The sequence below is a fragment of the Dromiciops gliroides genome, chromosome 2 (genome assembly GCF_019393635.1).
Source record: "Dromiciops gliroides isolate mDroGli1 chromosome 2, mDroGli1.pri, whole genome shotgun sequence".
Classification (NCBI taxonomy): domain Eukaryota; kingdom Metazoa; phylum Chordata; class Mammalia; order Microbiotheria; family Microbiotheriidae; genus Dromiciops; species Dromiciops gliroides.
This window is the reverse complement of record NC_057862.1, coordinates 173718543-173740552: the sequence shown is the minus strand read 5'-3', so window position 1 is coordinate 173740552 and position 22010 is coordinate 173718543.

Below are 22010 nucleotides of genomic sequence, written 5' to 3'. Positions count from 1 at the left end.
AAGGTTTTTTCTTCATAAAATCTAGTGACATAGATGATGTTGAAGATTTAGACATTCACATAATCAACTGGACCACAGTTCTTCTCCTACTCTTGGTCTCTGTGATTGATCAATGAAAATTTTCTGTTTCCTTGAAGACAACAGGGCTCAGAAATTGTTATATAGATATCAAGTATGTATAGACTGTTATCATAACTTATGAAATGTTGAGACTGCTCCATGTAAATTAGCACCAGGACCATATCCCAGTCCTCATAAAACAATATTACAGTCAGGAGCCATGTTATTTGGCTCAGCCTAGTATTTATTCCCCATACATCCAACACAGATTCAGATACAAGGATCAACACACTGGTATCAATCTTTTAAAAAAAATTTGATATACTTTATTTTTTTGAAGTCATGCAAAACATATTTCCATATTAACCCTCTTGCAAAAGAAAACACAAACTAAAACCAAAAAAGGAAAGTATAAAATAAATATGCTTCACTTTGTATTTAGAGTTCATTAGTTCTCTCTCTGGATGTAGATGTCTCCATTGGTCCTTTGGGATTGTCTTGAATCAATGTCTTGATTAGAGCAAATAAGTCACCATTGATCATATTTATACTATTGCTGCTACTTTGTACACAACATGTTCAATCATTTCCCAGTTGGTGGACAGAACCTCAATTTCCAATTCTTCATCAACACAAAAAGAGATGCTATAAGTATTTTTCTAAATCTTGATCCTTTTCCTTTTTCTTTGAACATTTTGGTAGATAGGCTTACTATTGGCATTACTATACCAAAGTTTTTGGGTGCACGAAATGTTTTAGCCCTTTGGGCATAGTTCCAAATTGTTCTTCAGAATGATTGGACTAGGTCACAACCCCACAGATAGTGCATTGGCGAACTATTTTTGCCCCAAATCCCCTCTAGAATTTATCATTTTCCTTTTCTGTCATCTTAGCCATTCTGATAGGTTTGAGGTATTACCTCAGAGTTGTTTTAATTTTCTTATTCCTAATCAATAGTGATTTAGAGCATTTTTAGGCTATTGATAGTTTTGATTTCTTCTTATGCAAATTGCCTATTCATATCCTTTATCATCTATTAGATAATTACTATTAGTTTTATAAATTTGGCTCACTATCCTATATATTTGATAAATGAGGCCTTTATCAGAGAAACTTGCTGTAAAATTTTCTCTTAGTCTCCTGCTTTCTTTCTAATTTCATTTGCATTGAATTTTTTCTGCAAAAACCTTTTAGTTTTCTGAAATAAAATTATCTATTTTATTTATGTAATACTATCTATCTCTTTTTTGGTCATAAACTCTTCCTTTATCCACAGATCTAATGGGTAAAATTTTCTGTGCTTCCCAAATTTATGATATCACCTTTTATGTTTAAATCATATACCCAATTTTACCTTATCTTGGTATATGGTATGAGATGTTGGTCTATACCCAGTTCTTCCTAAACTGCTTCCATTTTCCCCTAGCAATTTTTGTCAAATGGTGAGTTCTTGGCCTAGAATCTTGTATCTTTGGGTTTATCAAACACTGTGTATTATGTACCCAATCTATTCCACTGATCCATCATTCTTTTTCTTAGCCAGTACCAGATTGTTTTCTATATTGTTGCTTTGTAATACAGTTTGAGATGTGGTACTGCTAGGCTACCTTTCTCCATATTTTTCCATTAATTCCCTTGATATTCTTGATCTTTTGTCCTTCCAGATGAATTTTGTTATTATTTTTTCTAGCTTAAAAATAATTCTTTGGTAGTTTGTTTGGCATGGCACTGAATAAGTAAATTCATTTAGGTAGTCATGCCATTTTATTATATTGACTCAGCCTAACCAAATATTTCTCCAGTTGTTCAGATACTCCTTTATATTTACAAAAAATATTTTTGTTTTTGTTGGTGTTTTAGTGTTTTTTGTTTTTTTTGGTTGGGCAATGAGGGTTAAGTGACTTGCCCGGCATGAAAAGTATGAAATGTTTTGTAATTGTGCTCTTATAGTCCCTTGATTGGTCTTGGAAGATAGACTCCCAAATATTTTATAACAAGTGCACTTATTTAAATTAAATTTCTCTTTCTATCTCTTTCTGTTTTTGTTTTTTTGTTTTGGGTTTTTTTTGGTAAGGCAATTGGGGTTAAGTAACTTGCCCAGGGTCACACAGCTAGTGTCAAGTGTCTGAGGAAGGATTTGAACTCAGGTCCTCCTGAATCCAGGGCCAGTGCTCTATCCACTGTGCCACCTAGCTGCCCCTTTCTTTCTCTTTCTGATGGTTTTTGTTGGTAATATATAAATATGTCAATAATTTTTTTGGGTTTATTTTATATCTTGCAATTTTGCTAAAATTATTAGTTGTTTCAACTAAATTTTTTAGTTGATTACCTAATGTCATTTAAAAGTACCCTCCTATTATCTCTAAAGAGTGATAGTTTTGTTTCCTCATTTGTTTTTTCATTTTTTTCCTTGTCTTATTGTTATGGCTAGCATTTTTAATATACTAATGAATAATTATAGTGATAATGGAAACCCTTATTTCACCTCTCATCTTATTGGGAAAGTTTATATCTTATTCCCATTACAGATAATGCTTGTTCTTAGTTTTAGATACATACTACTAATATGTTTAAGGAAACCTTCATTTAATTCTATAAAGCTTTTTTTTTACTTCTTTTTGGATAAACATATGATGGTCTTGTTTTTAATATGGCCAATTATGTTGATAGTTTTCCTAATATTGAACCATCTCTGCAGTTCTAGCATAAATCTGACCTGGTCATAGTGCATGACCTTTGTGATATATTGCTGTAACTACTTTGAAAATTATATTAACATTTTCCATTAATATTCATTAGATAAATTGGGCTATCATTTTATTTTTCTGTTTTTTCTCTTTCTGATTTAGGTCTCAAAACCATGTATGTGTCAAAAGGAGTTTGGCATCATTCCTTCGTTACCCATTCTTTCCCAAATAGTTTATATAGTACTGAGATTATTTCCTTAAATGTGGTAGAATTCATTTGTAAATCCATTCGGTACTATTTATTGTTTTTTCTGATTTATGCCTTGTTCAATTTATTTTTTCTAAGCTATCATTATTAAGTATTCTATTTCCTCTTCTATTAATCTGGGCAATATGTTTTTTAATATTCATTTACTGACATTGTAAGTTTTACTGGCATATAATTGGACAAAATAGCTCCTAATAATTGCTTTCATTTCATCTTCATTGGTAGTATATTCAACTTTTTTTTTTGATACTGGTAATTTGGCTTTGTTCCTTTTTTTATCAATCAAATCAAACAATGGTTTGTCTATTTTATTGATTTTTTCATAAAACCAATTCCTAATTTTATTTATTATTTCCATGGCATTTTAATCTAAAATTTTATTTGTCTCTCTTTGATTTTCAGGCTAATTGGTGCTTGAGGTTTTTTTTAAATTTTTAGTTTTTTGTTTTTAGTTGCATGTCCAATTCATTCATCTGCTTCCCCCCCCTCTTTTCCTGATGTATGCATTTAGAAATATAATTCTCCCTTAAGTACTGCTTTGGCTACACCATACAAGTTTGTTATATTGTCTCATTGTTGTTATCTTGAATGGAATTATTCTTTCTTTGATTTGTTCTTTGACTCCTTCATTCTTTTCCCCCTGATCTTAATAGTAATTTTTCCCAGTTACATGTAAAGATAGTTTTCAACATTTCTTTTTATAATATTTTGAGTTCTAATCTTTTATCCCTCTCTTTTCTCCCCTCTCCTCAATATAGAAAGCAATCTGATATAGGTTATTTATGTATATCACATTAAACATATTTCTGCATTAGTAATGTTGTGATGGAAGAATCAAAACAAAAGGGAAAAACCTCAAAAATGAAAAAGAAAAAAGAGTAGAAACAATGTGGGCCAATCTACATTCAGATTCCATAGTCATTTTTTTCCAGATGACTCACTCATTCTTTAGGATTAGATTATTAAGACTCCAATTTATTTTTAATCTAGGTTTTGCAGCCTTTATTGAATGTAATTTCTATTCTATTATGACCTGAAAAGTGTGTATTTAATAATTCTGCTTTTCTGCATTTGTTTTTAGGTTTTTATGTTCTAATACAAGGTCATTTTTTGTGTGAAGGTGCCATATATAGCTGAGAAATATGCAAACTCCTATTTCCATTCAATTTTCCCAAGGGTTTTATCATGTATAACATTTCTAAAATTCTATTATTCTCCTTAACTTTTCTTATTTATTTTATGGCTGAATTCATCTATTTCTGAAAGGTGAAATTTGGGTTCTCCCACTAGTATGGTTTTGTAATCTATTTTTTCCTATAACTCATTTAACTTTTCCTTTTAGAATTTTCATGCCATACAGCTTGGTGCACATAAGTTTATTATTGATATTTCTTCATTGTCTATAGTTACTTTTAGGAAAATGTAGTTTCCCTGCTTATCTGTTTTAATTAGATATATTTTTGCTTTATTTGATATCATGATTGCTAAACCCCTGCCTTTTTTTTTAAACCTCAGCTGAAGCATAATGGTTTCTGCTTCAGCCCCTTATTTTAACTCTGCTCATTTCTCTGTTTCAAATGTGTTTCTTATAAACAATATATTTTAGGATTTTCTTTTTTTTTAATCTACTCTGCTTTAAACTTCTGTTTTACTGGTGAATTCATCACATTCAGAGTCACAGTTATGATTACTCACTCTGCGTTTTCCTCCATCTTATTTTCTTCCATTTACCCTTCTCTCTCTCTCTCTCTCTCTCTCTCTCTCTCTCTCTCTCTCTCTCTCTCTCTCTCTCTCTCCTATCCCTCCTCAAAATTTCATTTTGATTCTGACCCTTTCCTCCTTTATTCCAACAATGGGGTCATTCTTCCTATACTCACTTACATCATTCTCAAATTTCCTATCCATACATGCTCTTCTACTTCACAGACACACAATAATCTATAACATTTTCTTTCCTATGTACACTTTCACACATGCCCCATCTTACCCCCTAAACACTCAGTTCTCTTAACAATTGGAGCAACTCTACTGTTGCCACTTAAGAGGCTTGATCACTACACCTTAGTGATAATCAAGATTCAGAAAACATTCTGGCTCAACCCACACAGTAATCAATAACAACACACACTATTTAAATAAGGTGTCTAGGCCATTTGTTTTTCATTGATGACCAGGGCATGATCTCATCAGGTCCCATTTACTCCTCTCCTGGATTTCATGGTCTCCAAAAACCTAATTATTTCATAAGCTACAATCAACTCTGAAACTCACATCTCCTTGGCACCCCCTAACTCCAGGGACCCTCCACTCTCTCTGATTAAAGAGAGTGGCATATAGCAGAAAACTTCTCCCAAATATATCTATCATTTGAAGAGTTTGGCCATTTCATTCACCTCCTAATTTCCTAATATGACTGCAGGACTTCATCATGCTCTAGTGACAGGTACCTTCCTTCCTCTTCATTCTACCTGCTTTTTAGCTTTTTATTTGTTGTCTTCGTCATTAGACAATGAGCTCCTTGAAAGCAATGACTCTCTTATACCTTTGTTTGAATCCCAAGCACTTAGCACAGTGCCAATCATATAGTAGGCACTTAAATGTCTGTAAATGGTATTCTATACACCCCCAACTGCATTTTCTTTGAATTTCCAGCTTTAGTATCAGATATAAGCATCTCACTGTTTACAGATAAGGGAAATGAGACAGCTTTTTACCCTAATTCCAGTATTCTTACCATGCTGCTGGCTAAGGAAAATCTTATCCCTTTGTCTTTGGAAGACATAACACTTCTTTAGCAAAACAATTTGTAACTTACAAATACATTCTTTTTCATATTATTTTGTTTCTATGCATCACTATGTATTTATGGCCATTTGAGAGCTTGTGCATTCTCATGAAATCATCATCTTTCACTGTTGACTTAAAAAGAAGGGGGTGGGGGGGAATGATCAAGGAGGGTGGAGTTGCCTGAACCACTCAAGGACATGAAAGAGTCATTTATTAGTCTATGCATGAATCCTGGTGAGAGTGTTTAAATGATCATTTGGTTTTTGGTGTCCAACAATTGGTTTTCAGATCTGACTCCATCTATATATGTTCCTACAGGGAATTATGTATGGCTTGTTGATTGCATTCAACAGCAGGGAAGGCAGCAGCGATCTGTTTTGCCCTAGCTGAGTATCATTGCCACCAGCAAGAATTTCTCTAAGAGCTTTCAAGGGACAATCTGACAGCCAAAAGGCAAAAACAGAACTAAATGATGATATAAAATCAGAGCAAACCCAATTAAACTGGGTTTGTTAGTGGTGGTAATACATTAACCATGTGGGTTTATGATGGGGGCTGACCTAGAAAATAAGAAAAGCCCACAATGGTTAAGAGGCTCAATCACATGGCTCCATATGGTTGAAGGTGTTTAATATTCTATTTAAAATCACCCATTTCAGAATGGTTGTAAAAATTTATCCTTCTGCTCATGGTGAGATCCATCTGGTGACTAACACTTACCATGGAGTTTGGATGACACTGAGCTCAATCCTCTCTGATGACAGCCTTGTAATGAAAAAAAAAAGAAAACAAGCATTTTCTCAGTCAAAATCACCAATGGCCCCATAGACAATTTATCACCATCCATTTCCATTAGAAAAGAAAGTTAAATCCATCTCTAAAATCTAATCAGGAGATAGAATTCACAATATGCCAGCAGAAAAGGCCTGGGAGTTAGAGGGAGGGGGATTTTTTGTGGTGGTGGTAGGGGGAGAGAGCTGTCATTTTAGTTCGAGTAGATTCTATTAGAGATGCATGATGTTCTCTGATCAGACTGCTCACAGAAGGCTGCTTGATGATTTCCCCAACAACATCCAGAAGAAGCAATGAGCTTTACTAAATCAACAGCAGTCCCTCTAAGTAGGCACAAAATATATTTATGAAGCTGCCTATTTGAGGTCTTTCTACTACCCTCATGCATCCAAATGCATGTAGCTCTCATATTATTCTATTCAATTCAATCGAATTCTGCTCAATTCAATTCAAAGCCACAGTTTTGAGTGTACAGAAGCTTGCAGAACACTATACAATGTCAAAGCTTAGCTGTGACACTGTCTGGAGTAAGAGGAAACTTGAAAAAGAAATACAGTCACAGTTGGTTAGAATAAAAGTATATCAATCCAATACAAATTTATTGAGTGTCTATTATGTACAAGACATTTAGTTGGACACAAATGACCTGAAGAAGTTACATTCTATTTGGGGGGGGGGAGGCTAGCACATTTTATAGAATGAGAGGTCTAGTAATTTAGCTGTCCTCACCACCACTTAATTCCAACTTCATTCTCCATACCTTTGCTCATGTCTGGGATACACTATCTCCAACTCCATCTTTTAGAATCCTTCATTTACTTCTAAGTTCACACTTCACAATTCTTCACAAACATGCTTCAAACACACTTCTAGTCAATTTGGAGATTGATTTTGCTTAATTTTGAATATTTATTACATTTTTTTTCTTTTTCTTATTAAGGGAAGGAGGAGAAAAAAATAAATGTTCATAAATTAAAAAAATAATTCCCCCAAAACTCAGCTCACATACCAGCTCCTTCATGAGAATTTTGGAAATGTTCCTTAAGCTATTAGTTCATTTCCCAAATTACTTGCTATTTCTCTGGCATATGTTTTATATTTACTTAAAAGAGTATATATTGTTTCCAATAAAAATAAATAACACAAACCAACCAAAAACTAACCTCTTTTGGGATCAGGGGAAGTTTCATTTTTTTTTTTAGCTTTGTGTGCCAACTGTGTAGCATAGTTCCGAGTACACAATAAGAGCTCCATAAATGCCTGTTGATTGATTGAAAATGGGAGTGGCTTAACCTCTGGTGCTTCTCTTTTCTCTTTTATAATATGAAGGGATAGGACTGACTATATAACCTCTGATCCTTTTCTGTTCCTTCTAGATCAGAAACTTGTTTATTCTATGGCTCTAAGTCAGGAAACCTCTACAGCTAGGTCATTCAGTGCTGGGCTTGGAATAAGAAAGACATGAATTCAAACCAGCCTCTTTTTTTACATTTACTAGCTGGGTGATCATGGGAAAATAACTTAACCTCTATCTGCCTCAGTTTCCTCAGCTAATAAATGGGGAAGATAATTACATCCTTCTCTCAGTTATTGTGAGGATCAAGTGAGGTAATATTTGTAAAAAGTGCTTAGCCCTGTGCCCAGCACATGATGCTGTTGTTCATTTTTCAGTCATGTCCAAATCTCTGTGATTTGCTTGGGGCTTTCTTGGCAGAGATAATGGAATGGATTGCCATTTCCTTTTCTAGCTCATTTTACAGATGAGGAAACTGAGGCAAAGACTGGTCTAGAGTTACACAGCTAGAAAGTGCCGGAGGTCAGATTTGAATGCAGGAAGAGGGGTCTTCCAGACTCTAGGCTTATTATTCTATCCACTAGCTGGCCCCTCTGGCACATAATAGGCACTTAATAAATGTTTACTCTATTCACCCCTTCCATGCCTTTCTGAGGGTTTTAAAAGAACATAGTTCGAGGGAGGAGGCCTCTTTCCCGAGAATTATTTAAGCTCCCTTGTTCTTCAGATGTTTGAATCTGTAAAATTGTTTCATGCTAAGATATTGGAAATTAACTCCAGAGGTTGAACAAAAGGATTCAGTTTGTTTCAGCAGGAATTCAAAATGGATATGAAACTGAAATCCCCATTTTCCCTGGGTGCTCCATTGGCCATGAATTACATTGTTGCAGTGACTCGCTCATAATCTAACCATTCATGCCTCAGCCAACAACTTGATTTGTCAAGAGAATATCCCTGCAAGCTGCCAATAGAATCGGTGTCCACTGAAGAAGTATAATTAAACCCTCAGTGAGCTAATTTATTTTTCTTTTATAACAACTTTAGGTGCATGAACACAAAATATGAAGCACTGATAAGAGAGTGAGATTCTTTGCTTTTTCTACATTTGTAGCAAGTACTTTGTCTTCTTTTAAAGTCATATAAAAATTTTTCAGTAATGTTCTATCCTGCCTTCCCCTAAACACCTTCTCCTTATAATGTACAGGAGTTTACATCAGCTGAGCAATATTGAGCTATTTCTAGGTATAATGTTTCCTTCCAAATTAAGTCCTGAGGAGATTTTGTGCTGCATTCATAGATTGTGTTGTTTGAGTTTATTATATGCTTTCATCATGAAATGACTTTATCTCCGAGAAGAAATTGATATTGAGTCACCATACCATTCATAGGCAGCAAGACATAGGGGAAAAGGCATTTAAAGATTTGGATGACTGGTTACATGTTTAGCCTTTGAATGGGAATGAGTAATAATTTAAGTAATTGAATCCTCATTATCTATAGCTCAAAATTGGAAATCTAGCTGGTGATATCTAGGGAGAAGCTTAATCATAATCCTTGAAAAGATTGTGATTTCATCAAGGTGGGTACTTTCTCTCTTGATGTAGATCATAGTTTCCAAGGTCCTACAACCTCTGGAACAAGCACTTCTGAAAGACAAACTAAAGGTTTGGGAAGTAATGTCAAGGACACACTTGTCACTGACACTGTGACTAATAGCTACCATTATCCAATCCTTTTAGGTTGTCTATGCCTAAGACCTAGGGAAGTTTCCAGTCTATCCTAGCATACAACACTTCTTTAAGGATACATACATTGCAGGCAAATAGCCCTGCTGAGAAAGACTTGTATGGGAGAGGACCGATGTTTAGTTCTGGGTCTACAGAATCTTGGAATATTTGAATATCACTATTATGTATCTTCCAAGTCTTGTCTCCCTTAAGCTATGCACCCTCTATTCCTTGAATCAATCTTCATATGGCATGAAATCAAGGCTCTTCAGCATTTTCATTCCACCTTCTATGGACATTCTCAAGTTTATCACTACCTTTACTAAAACGTGGTGCCCAGAACTGAAAACAGTGCTGAATATATTGTCTGACCAGGTCAGAGTTCAAGAGAACTGTTATTTCCTTATTCCTATACACTATATCTCTCTTAATGTAGCCCAAGATTACCTTTATTTTTTAAACTACCTTTTCCCATTATTGACTCATATTGATTCTGTAGTCTTTGAAAATGCTCAGATCTTTTTCAGACTGTGTAGTCATGCCTCTTCCATATTGTACTGAAGAAGTTGTTTTTGAACACAAGTATAAGACTTTACATTATCCCAATTAAATGTCACATAAATTGATTTGGCTCAAGCTTTCATCCTGTCAGACCTTTTGATGGAACTCAACTATATAGTATACTGGTTTGACTATTTCTCCCAGCTCACTAGAATCTGAAAATTGCATGAGGATGCCATCATTACTTCAATTTAAGTTGTCAATAAAACTGTCAAAGAAGGGGAAATATGCATTTATTAAGTGCTTATTGTGTATTAAGGGCAGTTAGGTGGCACAGAATGGCCATAGATGTGAATAGAATGCCAAGCCTAAATTCATGAAGAATCATTTTCCTAAGTTCAAATCTAGTCTCAGATACTTACTAGCTGTGTGACTCCAGGCAAGTCACTTAACCTTGTTTTCCTCAGTTTCCTCATCTGGAAAATAAGTTGAAGAAGGTAATGTCAATTCATTCCAGTATTTCTGCCAAGAAAACCACAAATGGGGGGTTACCTGTCAGATATGACTGAAAATGACTGAACAACAAGAACATTACCTATCAGGGACTGTGCTAAAAACTTTTTAAAAATAAATATTATCTCTTTTGATATTCATAATAAACCTGGGAGGAGGTATTTTTACTATCTCTATTTTACAGTTGAGGAAACTGAGGAAAATAAAGGTTAAGTGACTTGCTCATTGTTATCTAGCTTCTAAGGGTCTGAGATGGATTTTAAATTGAATTTCTCTAACTCTAAGCCCAGTGCTTTATGTACTGTGCCACCAGATTCCCCAAGAATAAACAGAGGCATAGGCTTAAGCAAAGATTGGGGTAGTATAATGGAAGCCTACCTTCTAAACTGATGTCAAAGACTATTCCATTGGGTCCCCCTCCCATTCAATCAATTGTGAATCCATCTAATTTTGCTATTAGCTATTCCTCACCTCCATCTTTTGCACAAGAATGTCATGATACTTTGTTAAATGCTTTTCTCATATCTAGGAAAAATATATATTTGAGATTGCCCTTATCTTTCAATGTAGCAGAACCCTGTCAAAAAGAAAATATTATGACCTATTCTTGAATCCATAATTGCTTTTTATTGTTACAACTTTCCTACCCCCCCAACACGTGCATGTATACACACATACACATATACTCATAGACATACACACATACATACATATACATATATGGAATTATTGCACACACATATATTAATACATGTATAAATGCATATATATGTGTATAATAATATACTTATATGTACACACCCACATATTCACATGTATGTGTATATACACATGCATGTACATATATGTATATACATACACACGTATAGATATAGATATATAGATATTTCTAAGGAACCTCCTCCTGCAGTTTAACTAAATTGTTTCCCCTGGCAACTCATAAATATTTCCCTCCTTCCAAATCTAAAACTTATTATTAAAGGCAGTATATATCTATATAGAGAGATATTATATATAACAGCATATAACATGTAACTGCATCATATATGATGTTATAATATATTCTATTTAATATATTCCACATATATTATTCAATTGGTTTCATATATACACACTTATGTATGAATATATGTATGTGCATATATACATATATGTGTGTGTCTCTGTGTCTGTATGTATGGGGGGGAAGTAATTATCAGGAAGAGCAATTATGAGTTGATTAAGAATAGGTCATAAAAGATTATCAATAGTTTCTTTTTGATAGGGTTCTGCTAAATTAAAAGATATAGGAAATCCCACATATGTGTGTGGGAGTATGTGTATATAATTTTCCTAGATATTAGATAATATTATTATCATAGTGTTTCATTATTTAATAACTATATTATATATTAATGAATATATTGCACATTAAGTAATATATAAAATATATTATATGATACAATCATATATCATGCATTATATTATAAACCATTTAATATTATTTTCTCTAGATTTATAACGTGCAATAATATACAACACAATATAATACAATATAATACTATAGGATATATAATATGATACAATACAAAACAATATGCATAATATATTGTAATAATATATCATATACACCATTATATTTATTATATACTATATACTATCTACATATAAACTGTCTTTAATAATAAGTTTTAGATTTGGAAGGAGAAAAATATGAGTTACTGGGATAAATAGAGTTTTGTTCATCTGAGTGCAGGTGGAGTACGTCTAATAAGAATTTTGGCACTTATAAAATTTGCAACATTGCTGACCAATGAACAGAAGCATAGAATTTAGAATTCAAAGTAGCTTTTTCACTATTTGACAAGGGTCAAGATGGTACTGTCAAACATCAAAGGATTTGGGAGTTATAATGTCATCACTTGGACAAAACCTCACAGAAGCTGAATAATAGAATGCCCTTAAGAAAATAGATGCTGTTTGTAATGGCACAGTTCGTTTGCTAGTATTTCTGATGATGATGGCAAGAAAAATGAAAGACACACAGGGAAGAAGAAACATTCTATGTGTTTGATAAGGATGACAATGGTTATTTATATCAGTAATGTAGAATTTCTGTAAGTAATGGCATATTTTATTAATAAAATGTTGAAATATTTAGGGAAACAAGTAGTGGTATTAACAATAATGTAAATGATGCAGAATTTGCACAAAGGATGAGGGCAAAGTAAAAACATTGTATAGGATGGATTGAATTTCTTGTCCAAAACATTTATTTGTCTTTGTTTGCAACTTATCTTCAAAAGGTGTCTTTTCCACTCTCAAAAAGATATGTTTTTATAGTAATCAGGACTTTATTTTGAAATGCTTTTCTTCCCTTTATCTTACTATCACCTACTTGAACCTTTATTTTGCAAAATATACCAAGTAGCATGTTGTACTTGGTCCTTCTGCACTTAAATGATGTGGGTCAAAAGGGAACATTTAGGTTATGCCTTCATTTTTATAGAATATATAAGTTTGTTTTAGGATCTGTTAGCATGTTGTTGAAGTGTATACTTATAATTGCATGACCTATACAGAGTCAATAATGTCTTCTTTATGTTTCATTATTTAAAATGGATGTATCATACAAGTACACATGCACTATATTTTGGGGGGGGTGGGGCAATGACGATTAAGTGACTTGCCCAGGGTCACACAGCTAGCAAGTGTCAAGTGTCTGAGGCCAGATTTGAACTCAGGTCCTCTTGAATCCAGCATTGGTGGTTTATCCACTGTGCCACCTAGCTGCCCCAACATGCACTATATTTTGTACCAATGGTCTTATACCAAAAAACAAAGATTGTTACTTACTTTTTAAGCCCCTTTAAAAATGTACTTGTAGCACAAATTACCTTTAAAAAGTTGTATATTTGTTTTTTTAATAAAAACCACATCATCATTAAAAATCATCATCATTGTCATCGTCAAAGCAATTATAGTTTTCTAGATTTTCCAGGTATTTAACTTATGCAGTGAATCTTATTCTTTCAACCAATCCCAATACATTTTGCATCTAATTTTGTCTAATGGTTGAAGCACTTCTTTCCTTTCAAACTTGATTACCTAGGTTTTTCACACATATTTCAGATCTGATTTGTTGATTCCTGTTCTCAAAGCTGTGTTTTCACCAAGGCAAAGAGCATCTTCCTAATTACATTCATTGGCCTTGGGAGGAGTGTATAAATAAGAGATGCCATGACATAACTATTATTAAATTGATAAGTGGTGACCTTTTGAAAGAGCTAATAGTAGCCAGCAAGTATACAGTATAGCACTTTGTATTTACAAAGTACTTTATAAATATCTTCTCATTTGATCTTTATAACAACCCTGTGAGGTAAAAATTATTATTATTTCCCACTTTATAGATGAGGTAATTGAACCTGACAGAGGTTAAGTCACTTGAACAGAGCTATAGAGCTATAAAATGTCTGAATTTGAAATCATATCTTCCTAACTGGAAATCCAGCACCCTAGCCATTATACCAGAGAATTCAAACATGAAAGTGGACATGAACCTCTTGAGTGGGCAGAACCAGATTAAAATATAATTAGGAAGTATTTGCCAAAATAAATCAAAATTCAATACAACAGAGATAATATTAATTTGTTTTCTAAGTCAATATGTGGCTCAGAAGTATCTATTTCTATTTGAGTTTGACACCAGTGAACTATAAAATCTTACTGCCCAGACCAATATTACCATTTATAAGGTCAGGGCCCATACCTCTGTAAAATTGCATTTACATAAAAGTAAATTTATAAATTAGGGAAGTACCCCAATTACTTTTTTTGGCTACCTGACATATAATTCATCATTGATACTATCACAGTAGAAAGCATTTCATTCTTTGAAGTAACACACAACCACATCAAATGGGTTAAGACATACACAAAGAGGGGCAGCTAGGTGGTGCAGTGGATAGAGCACCGGCCCTGGAGTCAGGAGTTCAAATCCGGTCTCAGACACTTAACACACACTTACTAGCTGTGTGACCCTGGGCAAGTCACTTAACCCCAATTGCCTCACTAAAAAAAAAAAAAAGACATACACAAGGAATCAGGCTCATTCTATCAGATTGTGTTGGAAAACTATTACATTTTTCATATTTTTACTTTATTTAACACATCCAAACAGTATCCAAAGTTTTATACAAATGAAATCATTCTCACCATTAATGGGTTGCTACATGATTCTTTCAAAGTAATCCAGCAGCCCTTTGAGCATCTGCTATAGACAGAGTACCTAATGTACCTAACCCTGTGAAGACACAAGAGAGCTATAACAGAGACACAGGGTGTGTTCATACAATAAAAACTGGCATCCACTGAAAAATGGCAAACTCAGCCCATTAACTGTATGACAGCCATGCCTCTTCCCTGGACCTCATGGAGTCTATGCAAGATAATTTCAGATGTGAATCCACCAGAAAAACTGAGCTTAATAAACTTTTCTCAGTAGCCCTTGAATCATATTAACTTGACTAGTTGAGAATCAATTTTTAAAGTACTCTAGTTTCACACAGACGTCCACAAGAGAAACAGGAAAGTCAAGTCTTATTCTGTTTTGTATAATGTCCAGGATGCTGGCCTAGACAAAAACATGGTTCAAAAAATTTTTCATTTCTTTTTATGCATTTAACATTGTCAATGCCTTAGTATCCACTAAAATGGAGCACCCTGGGGCAAAGTCCCCTTTGCTCTATCATACATTCTGCTAAGAAAGATGATTTGGAAGGAGATAGGAGGGTGTTATACATAGGATGTGATTATCTATATAAAGCTGGTACAGTACAAATGGTCTTTTCCCATATCTTTGATAGTGTAAGCTTCTCTTTTATAGGAAACTAAATTTGGTGTTCTCCAGAGTAGAATTCTCCCTTCCTCCTCTACCCATTTTCCTCCTCTTCCTCTTTCCTCTCCTCTTTTCTTGCCTAAATCTTCCTATCTTTCCTAGACTGGAAGTAGAATGACCACTCAGAGCCCCAACCCATGGATAATTGGCAGAGAAGTTTTGATCTGTTCTATTTTTAAACTACACCAATTTATTATACCTTAGGCCACCTACTTCCCTTACCTCATCCTTGACTTTTATCTCTGCCCACTCCTGGGGATTCTCTGTACTTGTCTTGGACTTAATGTGGACACCTGATCAACCTTAGGCCTATTGTAGCTCAGTAGTCCTGAACTCAAGCAATACACCAGCTTCAGGCTCCTCTAGTAGCAGGAATTACTAATATGTGCCACCACCCACAGCTTAAAATAGGATTTCCAAAATATATTAGCTACGCTGATATCTGATCGCTTTTAGGTGGAGAGCATGCTGTTTATCATTTATAGGCCAAGAATATCATGGCATTCTGTAATACATGGTAACAACATAATACAACTAAATGACACAATATCAACTCCCTTAACATACATTTATAGGATTATGTATGTCTATTTTCAACAGGAAGAGCCACTATTAACTCACACCAAGACATTGTTTGCCAACAAAATGTCAGTAAATCTGTATAAACCACAAATTCTTAAAAACAGGATAAAATCATAAAATAGGAAACTAGTTCATCTTGGGTTCATAGTTAAAGTATTTTCATTCTTCAAACAGAACATAAGAAAGTAGTCTCTTGGAATATTGATTCTTGGCATTTCTTTTTTTTCTTTTTTTGATTCTTGGCATTTCTATTCACATGAGAAAATATGTGTAGAATACTAGAAAGGGGGCTGAGAATGCTAAATAAAGGAGAACAGGAAAAGGGAAGGGGGATCTGACTGAGATATGTATGTTATTGTGGAAAGAGATTTGGACTAGGGGTATGGAATGGTGAGTACTCATCCCAGATATTCTACTGACCATTTTTTTTGGTGGGGCAATTAGGGTTAAGTGACTTGCCCAGGGTCACACAGCTAGTAAGTGTCAAGTGCCTAAGGCTGAATTTGAACTCAGGTCCTCCTGAATCCACGGCCAATGCTTTATCCACTCTGCCACCTAGCTGCCCCTACTAAGTATTCATAACCTTGGGCAAGTTGCTTTAGATTTTTGGGTCTTAATTTCCTCACTGGCTTGGTGGCCCAACTGATAGAGCACTGAGCTTAGAGATGTGAAGACAAGTTCAAATCCAATCTCAGATACTTATTAGCTGGGTGATCCTGGACAAATTATTTAACTGCTATTGGACTCAATTTCCTCACATGTAAAATGAGAATAATAATTGTACCCACCTCTTAGGATACTTGTGAGGATAAAAAGAGATAATATTTGTAAAAGACTTAGCCCAATGCCTAGCTCATAGGAGGGGTTTAATAAATGTTTGTTTCTTTCTGGTAAAATGGGAGTGTTAGGCTACTTGATGCTCAAGATCCTTTCTAGCTTTAAATTTTATCATGCAATTCTACTTTCTCTATTCTAAAGTGAGTATGTTCTGAGAAAATCAAGAAAATCTCAGTCAGTTAGACATTTAATTCCAATGAAGGGGAAATATCCTTTTGCTATTACTATCCTGCTCCTCTTTGCTTGAGAAAGTATCTCTCCTCTGTCCCCCTGCCCCTGGATCCAACATATATAATGACAATAATGACAACAACAACAACAGAACTTACATATCACTTTAAGCATTATAAAGAGCTTTACAAATATTATCTTACTTTATCCTTCCTACAATCCTTAGAGGTAGGTGATATTATTGTCCCTATTTTACAGATAGGGAAACTGGGTCAGATAGAGGTTAAGTGAATTGCCCAGTGTCACACAGCTAGTAAGAATCTTAAGCCCAGGCTGAACTAGCCCCATTCCTGACTCCAAGTCAATACTCTATCTACTACACCACCTAGCAGCCACTTTTATCTTACATATGTAACGATTGGAATGACGCCACCTGCTGGAGACCTACTGTAGAAGAGTTCCACCCATGAAGAGAAGGTTTTTGAGGGCAAGACCAGGAGTCTTTTCTTTGGCGTCAGGAAGTGACGCGGGTGAGTGGGAGGAGGAAGGAAGAGACTGGCGCTCGGTCTCACGCTCTTTCCTCTGGACTCTGGCGGAGAAGGGAGCTAGAAATGCGCTCTCCCTTTAATAGATAGGAATCTAGGCCTTTCTCTCTCTCTTTATCAAATTCTTATTCTCCTTAATAAACGCTTAAATGTCTAACTCTTGCTGAAGCTTATAATTTATTGGCGACCACTCATTAGATATTTTAGACAGACTAGCTAGAATTTTAGCCCTTAACACATATAAGAAATAAGAGGCAACAGAATTATCCACAGATTAGTCTAAGTAGAATAAATATATGTGACATCATGTCAAAAAGCAACATGACATAACAACATGAAGAACACTTGATATCTACACTGAAAATTGTCTATTTAAGACATTCTACCAGCACAATAATGTAAAGAATAATTGATACAAATAAGGTTTGATTTTTTTTTTTTTAGAGAAATAGTTTAAGTCCATTATGGTTCTAACTAACCTTACATTGATTATCCTCTCTTCTAAACAGAACTAAGTGTGGCTTTCAAAATAAAGAAAGTATGAAATTAAAATATCTTATGAATCCCTTGATGTATATGGATGACACCAAAATATATGGCTCCACTGAAAAAGAAAAACCAATTAAGTGCCCTCATTTCATGTAATATTCTACCAATAATATAAAATTATTGGACTTGGTAAGTATAAAATTCTCACCATATGCCATAAAATAATAAAGACTGAATGTTTCAAGCTTAAATCTAAAGACTAAATGGAACCAATGGATATAGATGATAAAAACAACTATCTTATTCCCCCTCTAGCAAAACCTATTGAAAGCAAGGCTGTATGATCCAAGAATGGAGTCAGAGGGTTCTCAATTGGTGAAAACTATATGCAATTAGGAAAAAATATATCAAAAAAGAACTATTGAACAAATGGCTGAATAATTTGGATTTATTTTTTGAGACAAAAAGCATAAATTTCTTAAATATGCCAAGAAAAGCTAGAGATTAAAGACTTTAAGACTGAATCTGAAGGTCAAATTCAACCAATGGATGAAGTTTCTACCAACAAATACCTTAGTCTCCTCTAGGCAAGATACATCCAGCATACAGATATCACAGAGAAGACTATGACTAAATGTGTTAGGAAACTTATTGGCATTCTGATGTCAAAGTTAAATATTTATTGTAATTAACATCCATGCAAATCTAATAAAATGTATTTTTTTGTAAAATGAGCCATAATAGATTTGAAAAGTATTCACACATGAGCCCACAAAATGTAAGAGTTTGTTTGTTTTTATTTTAAAGTGGCTATAGAAAGGTTAGCAATGCCTTGTAAAATGATGAAGATCTATAGACATTTTGAGTACTTGATTAATTTATCAGAATTCCTGCAGCAATACTTTGGGAACAGACCATTTCACTGACCAATAGTAAAATATTCATAACAGGTACATGTCATTTGATTTTGATTCAGTTATTGAATGTAGCCAAAATTGGTTTACTTCCAGATGGATCTTATGAAATGGATAAAATTAAAGAATGGAATCAAAAGACTCTCTATGGGCAATAGCTAAAATAATCAGTTTATAATACCTAAGAAGACATGAAACAGATTAGCTTAAATTAGATAAGTTTAAGAACTGCTAACATTTTCAAAGAAATGATAGAGATTGAAGAATTTTATCTTGAATTCAGGGTCATGTGTAACTAAGTTAACAAATATGATACCAATAGCTTGGTTTCTTTTTTTTTTCTTTTTGAACTTTTTAAAAAAATATTTGTTTAGTCATAATAGTATTTTATTTTCTCCAGTTACAATATCAGTTCTTTCTTTGGAAGTAGATAGTATGTTTCATCAATATTCTTTTGGGATTGTCTTGGATTAATGTATTCTTGAGAATAGTCAAGTCATTCATTGTTCTTTATCAAACAATATTGCTGTTTCTGTGTACAGTGTTCTCTTGGTTCTGCTCACTTCCCAATACATTTCATATCTGTTTCCCAGGCTTTTTTGAAATAATCCTGTTTGTCATTTCTTACTACACAGTAAAATTTCATCACCATCATATACCACAGTTTATTTAGCCATTAACCAATTGATGGGCATACCTTTTATTTCCATGTTTATCCACCACATCAGCCTCTATAAATATTTTTGTACAAATAGGTCTTTTTCTCTTTTTGGGGATGTCCTTGTGATATAACAATTCCATAGCCCTTTGGGCACATTCCAAATTTCTCTCCAGAATGGTTGGATCTTTCCATAACTCCTCCAACAGTGGATTAGCAGGTACATTTTCCCACAATCCCTTCAACAACCAATATTTTTTGTTTTTGTTATATTTGCCACTCTAATAGGTGTAAGGTGATACCTCAGTTATTTTAATTTGCATTTCTTCGATCAATAATGATCTAGAGCATATATGATTATTGATCATTTTGATTTCTTTATCTGAAAACTGTTCAAATCCTTGGGCCATTTTTCAACTGGAGAATGAGTTGTACTTTTAGAAATTTGATGTAGGTTTTTATATATTTGAGAAATGATGGGGCAGCTAGGTGGTGCAGTGGATAAAGCACTGGCCCTGGAGTCAGGAGTACTTGAGTTCAAATCTGGCCTCAGACAAGTAACACTTACTAGCTGTGTGACCCTGGGCAAGTAACTTAACCCAAATTGCCTCATAAAAAAAGGGGAAAAAAAGAGAAACGAGGACTTTATTAGAGATATTTGTTTCAAAAATTCTTTCCCAATTTTCAACATGCCTTGTAATCTTGGTTACATTAGTTGTGTTTTTGCAAAAGCTTTTTAATTTGACATAATCAAAATGATCTATTTTAGATTTAATTTTATTCTCTATATCTTCTGTCCTCCTAAATTCTTCCCCTCTCCATAAATCTGACAGATAGATAATTACATAATCCCTTTATTTTCTTATGGTATCATCCTTTATCTGTAAATCATGTACCCATTTGGACCTTATTTTAGTGTATGGTGTGAGATGTTGGTCTATACCTAATTTCTGCCATAGTTTTCCATTTTTCCCCAGAAGTTTTTGTTAAATAATGGGTTGTTATACCGAAAGCTTGGATCTTTGGGTTTATCATATACTAGATTTCTATAGTCATTTACTATAGTATAGTTTCTATCTATTCTATTCCACTGACCTACCTCTCTATTTCTTAGCTAGTACCAGACTTTTTTGATAATTACCACTTTAAAATACAGTTTGAGATCTGGTGCTGTTAGACCACCTTTTGTATTTTTTTCATTGATTCCTATGATATCCTTGAACTTTTGTTTTTCCAGATGAATTTTGTTATTATTTTTTCTAGCTCTGAAAATATTTTTTTGATTTTTTGATTGGTATATCACTAAATAAATTAAATAATTTAGGTAGAATTGTCATTTTTATTATATTGACTCAGCCTACCCATGATCAATGAATCTTTTCCCAATTATTTAGATCTGACTTTATTTTTGTGAAAAGTGTTTTGTAGTTCTGGTCATATAGTTGCTGTGTTTTTCTTGGAAAGTAGACTTCCAAGTATTTTATATTGGCCATAGTTAATTTAAATGGAATTTCTCTATCTGTTGTTGCTGTATTTTATCAGTAATATATATATATATATATATATATATATATATATATATATATATATATATAAATGATGATAATTTATGTGGACTTATTTTGTATCCTACAACTCTGTTAAATTTGTTAAAATTTCAAGTAGCTTGTTAGTTGATTCTCTAGGACTGTGTAGGTATAACATCATGTCATCTGTAAAGAGTGATAGCTTTGTTTCCTCATTACCTATTCTAATGCCTTTAATTTCTTTTTCTTCTCTTATTGCTATAGCTAACATTTCTAATACAATATAAATAATAGAGGTGATAATAGTCATCCTTTTTCATCCCTAAATGTATTGGAAAGGCTTTTAGGTTATCTTCATTACAGATAATGCTTGCTGATATATAAATAGTAATTATCATTTTAAGGTAAGTTCCTTTTATTCCTATTCTCTCTAGTGTTATTTTTTTTAATTAAAAAAATTGTGGGGCAATGAAGGTTAAGTGACTTGCCCAGGGTCACACAGCTAGTACTCTCTAGCATTTTTAATAGGAAATGGGTGCTGTATTTTGTCAAAGGCCTTTTCTGCATCTATTGGTATAATCATATGATTTCTATTGGTTCTGTTAAAAATATGGTCAATTATGTTCATAGTTTTCCTTATATTGAACCATCCCTGTATTTCTTTTTTTGTTTGTTTGTTTGTTTGTTTTGGTAGGGCAATGGGGCTTAAGTGACTTGCCCAAGGTCACACAGCTAGTAAGTGTCAAGTGTCTGAGGCCGGATTTGAACTCAGGAACTCCT